Consider the following 5,218-nt stretch of genomic DNA (forward strand, 5'->3'; position numbering starts at 1 on the left):
CTGTTTATCTGTAACTGTGGACAAGATTAATCCTCAAATATAAAAAATTTATTTTATTTGAATTAGATTATTTTTCTCTTTAATATACTGTAACTTTTGAATTATATTAACCCTTTAAGTGCCAACATCTCTGTGAGAGATGTGCAAAATATCTGATATAAATGCCATTATCACTTACATTTGTTATATAAATTTAAATAAAAAATGGTAATATAATATATAATGCAATAATGCAATATAAATAATAATATATATTTCCTCAACTAATGTTTTCCCTGTGTGTGTAAATGTGTGTGTGTGTATATATATATATATATATATATATATACTGTTTGTGGAGTCCGGCAGCTCCTCCGCTGACAGGTGCAGCCAATTTACTTGCCCGTATATATATAGCTAGTTGTGGGTGATCCGGCACTCCGCTTAATTGAGGCAATGTGCTCCGGTGCCTTCAGCCAGTATTGCGTAGTTGCTGCTTGGATTGCTGCGGCACAAGGGAGACTACAAGTTTTGCAAAAAAACTAATTTAATGTGGATAAAACACACATCTCAACGTCCAACATTTAGGGGTCCTATATGCCCCCTTTTCAAGGTGAGAGATAAAAAAAACACACTATGGTGCCTAAATTATAAAGGAAGAAAGAAGATCATCCACCATTGCTGGGCTTCTCTGAACGCTTTCCGGGAAGGGCGGGGGTTGGGGGGGAGTTGCGTCAGCACCTTGAAAAAGGGCTGATGTGAATAGTCTGAAACGCGTTTGTGAGAGGAACAACACACAGTAGATGGTGAGACCCTTTACCTATTCCAACTGATAACACTCTTCCCTTTTTCCGGATTTAAGGAGAGAGTTTTTAGGGCTCATCTGTTTGTATTTTTAATCGTGTTTTATTGTATGTTTTTATTGTATACCTTCTGGATTACATTTTTTACTGATGCTGAACTTCAAGTGTTGTTGATTGGGAGAAGAACCTATATGGATAGCTAGAAAGAAACCTTTCCATGAACATAGGGCCTCAGTTTGAGGTGAGTGCTGTTTCCATTGGTTGTCAGTATCAGAGCTGTGGTGAAGTCTAAATCGAATTTACCAGACAAAGATACCTTTGTGTGAACACATAGGGCCTGTTGTAAGGTCATTAAAACATTTGGATAAAGCATTAGTGGATGTCGGGATAAAAGGGAGGAGCTACTAAAAGTTGCAGAACCCCCAGAAACAAATAACCTTTATGGGTACATTATTTGAGGTCAGTAAGGTTTTCTTGGAGTCTTTACAGAAGTACGGAAGACCTTGAGAAAATCGTGTTAAATCTCTACCACCGGATAGACGGTTGATGTATCTGGGATAGCCAGAGCCAGATTAACGTCTAAATGGGCCTGGAGCTGAAAATGATCAAGGGCCTATTATGTGCAATAAAAGGGGTTGCGGCCAGCACCTAATAATGTGGGGGGCGTGACCAGTGTTCTGTTTGGGTGGTCTGCTCATGGATGTGTCTCTATTTGTGTAAATACTTTCAACTAATTATATATGCCTGGAAAAGGCAGGGGGCTGGCATAAGAAAAATGCAGGGAGATATATTGGCGGGTGCACTCCAAAGGTGCACCCGCAAGACGCCGATGTCCTAAGATACTTGCGGGGTCAGGCGGCACTCCAGTCATAAAAAAATACTGAAAACCGAAACTTGGTAGACAATATGTCAGCACCTTTTATGTGGTCACCTAAGTTTACCACACCATATACCCCTTATACAAATCATACAACACAATAGTAACCCCCTTATACTGTACTTGCTTCTTACACATTATGCCACATGGAATGAGACAAAATTCACACCGATTGAGCAAAAATTCACATTATGGCACACAGATTGAGTCAAAATTCACGTTATTCCACACAGATTAAGGCAAAATTCACATTTTGCCACATGGATTGAGCCAAAATACACACTATACCAGGCATGTCCAAACAGTGGCCCTCCAGCTGTTGTGAAACTACACGTCCCAGCATGCCTTGACATTATGGGACTTATAGTTTCACAGCTGGAGGGCCATAGTTTGGGCATGCCTGCACTATACCAAACAGATTGATCAATAATGCACAATATGCTTAATAAATAGGGGCATTGCGCGCCAAAGGCTGTCACACGTAGCCACGACGGAGCGCGGCGGGTACAGTACTCACCCGTCCGCGCCCGCCGCCGGCTAGCGTGTGCAGGTCTCAGTCTGCGGTGTGCGGGTAGCAGCAGCTCCAGGTGGGGATGGCAGCAGGGGAGCGTCGGGTAGTGGCGTCCTTGCAGATAGCGGCGCCGGGAGGCCGGTCGTCGCCATCTTGGTTAAGGGCAGGAGACAGATTGGCCCAGAGTGGAGGTTCCCTCCTCATCCTGCGCTGACAGCCAATGGCAGCCGCCCCCTGGGGATATAGGGGATCTGCCTAGGCTGATCAGTGTCAGTGCAATGAGTCTTTGGAGTCATTCACAACTCCCAGCTGATTCCCGGATCCTGGCTCTTTCTCTCCTGACTCTGGTGCCTTGCTCCCTGCATCTTTCTACAAGGAAGTTTTTCTCCTGACACCAGTGCTGCAAGTCCTACCTAGTGCTTGTTCCTGCTTGTGTCCCAGAATTACCCTGCTCAGCTTTCCGCTGTCCTCCTTCATTCAACTCATTCATTCCATCATCTTTCAGTCATCCGGATCCATTTCTTCTATCATCAAATCAACCTCTTTCCGGATCTTCCTCTATGTACTCTGGCTCATCAAATGTACGTTTCCAGATTTACCTGCCCGTTATTAGTTTTGTGCTGGACTCTATTTAAGTTATCCAACTGTCACTTAAAGAAGTATTTGAGTGAAGTTTATCATTTATGAAATCCGTTATTAAACCGGCACGTTTCAATCCTACTCCTCCTGGTCCGTCTCCAGTTCCTGTGCACCACACGACTCCATCCAGCCCTTTAGCCGTGACAGTTTGCACTGACCCGATGGAATCGGGTGAAGCACAGGCCTCCATGACGGATGTTCTTCAAGGCATCATGGCTCGCTTGGAACAAGTAGAGGCTACCCAGCGTCAAGTGGCTCAATTTCTCCAGACCTTATCACCACCTCAGGCGGCTCCCTTAGTTTCAGCAGCACCTACCTCCGGAGCTTCGGCCTCTGCTGCTCCTCCGGGGCCAGCTGCCCCTCACCATCTGCAGCTGTCAACCCCCAGTAAATATGACGGGTCCCCAAGGGGGTGTCGAGGATTCCTGAATCAATGTGACGTCCATTTTACCCTCCAACCTTCCAATTTCCCCTCTCCCAAGTCTCGAGTGGCTTACATCGTGTCCATACTGGCGGGTCCAGCCCTGGAGTGGGTGTCCCCCCTCTGGGAGCGTGCAGATCCCATCCTCAACAACTATGAAGAATTTGTGGCTTCCTTCCGTCGCATCTTCGACGAGCCTGGCAGAGTGTCCTCCGCAGCCACGGAGATCCTAAGAATTCGTCAGGGCAGTCGCCCAGTGGGACAATATGTTGTACAATTTCAAACCCTGGCTTCCGAACTCAGATGGAACGAAGAGGCTCTTGTCTCTGCCTTCTGGAACGGCCTAGCCGGCCGCATTAAGGACGAGTTAGCAACTCGCGATTCTCCTTCCACCCTGGCTGAACTCATTTCATTATGTAACAAGGTCGATCTGCGACTCCAAGAACGCCAACTTGAGAGGAATCGCTCTGATCGCCTTCGCCCTCGATTCCCTTCCAATGTCGCACCAGCTTCTAGACCAACCCCGCCTCCTGCGGTGTCAACAGATGAGCCCATGCAAATCAACCGCTCCCGTCTTTCTCTCGAAGAGAAGTCCCGAAGACGGCGAGAGAATCTGTGCATGTACTGTGGCTCCTCAGCTCACCTATTGGCTTCCTGCCCGCTGCGGCCGGGAAACGACCGCTCCTAATCTCCCCGAGGGAGGTCCGATTAGGAGTCTTGCTTCCATCTCCCTCTTCTTCTGATTCCACCATTCCGGTTACCCTTGTGTGTCCCCAAGGGAGAAAAAGAGTTCAGGCCCTATTGGACTCTGGAGCAGCGAGAAACTTCCTTTCGTCTTCTTTTGTCACCCAACATGCCCTGCCGGTGCAACCCCTGGATCATTCGCTGGTCCTCACTGCAGTGGATGGGAGTCGAATTCGTAGTGGACAAATCACCCATCAGACCACCCCTGTGACACTGCTCATAGGAGTTCTACATCAAGAGACCCTCGAATTCTTCATTCTTCCACAGTCCTCACATCCAATGGTCCTGGGCCTTCCCTGGCTCTCTAAACATAACCCACATATCGATTGGACCAATATGGAGGTCAAGGCCTGGGGAACAGATTGCCAGTCTTCCTGCATTCCTCAGATCCTTCCGGTCTACCAGACTCATCCACAACGTGAGGATAACTGTCCTTCATCCTCTGCAGCTCCACCCTTGTCTATACCCGCACCATACCGTTCATTTACAGATGTCTTCAGTAAAGGAGGTGCCGACACCCTGCCTCCTCACCGCCCTTGGGACTGCCCGATAGAACTGGTGGCCGGGAAATTCCCTCCTCGTGGCCGCATCTATCCCCTGTCGCTACCCGAGACTGAGGCCATGTCCTCGTACATTCAAGAGAACTTAAACAAAGGTTTCATTCGACCATCTACTTCTCCGGCCGGGGCCGGGTTTTTGTTTGTGAAAAAGAAGGATGGCGGTCTTCGGCCATGTATCGACTATAGGGGCCTGAACGACATCCCCATTAAAAACCGCTATCCCTTACCCCTTATCGCAGAACTATTCGACAAGATCAGAGCGGCGGCAATCTTTACTAAATTGGACCTGCGAGGGGCCTACAATTTGATCCGGATCCGTCCAGGTGACGAGTGGAAGACGGCTTTTAATACGCGCGACGGTCACTATGAATACCTGGTGATGCCCTTCGGCCTTTGTAACGCTCCCGCCGTCTTCCAACAGTTTGTAAATGATATCTTTCGGGACTTGCTGTACCACTCCATCATAGTCTATCTAGACGATATACTCATCTTCTCTCCAAATCTTCAAATTCACAGACAGACAGTGTCCGAAGTCCTACGACGTCTTCGCCTAAATCAACTGTTCTGCAAGTTGGAGAAGTGCGTTTTTGAGGTCACGTCCATTCCATTCTTGGGTCACATTCTCTCCGCCACCGGGATAGAGATGGACCCAGAGAAGGTGAGAGCCATCCAAGACTGGGCAGC

The sequence above is a fragment of the Crinia signifera genome, chromosome 4 (assembly GCF_055691185.1).
Source record: "Crinia signifera chromosome 4, ASM5569118v1, whole genome shotgun sequence".
NCBI classification, from domain to species: domain Eukaryota; kingdom Metazoa; phylum Chordata; class Amphibia; order Anura; family Myobatrachidae; genus Crinia; species Crinia signifera.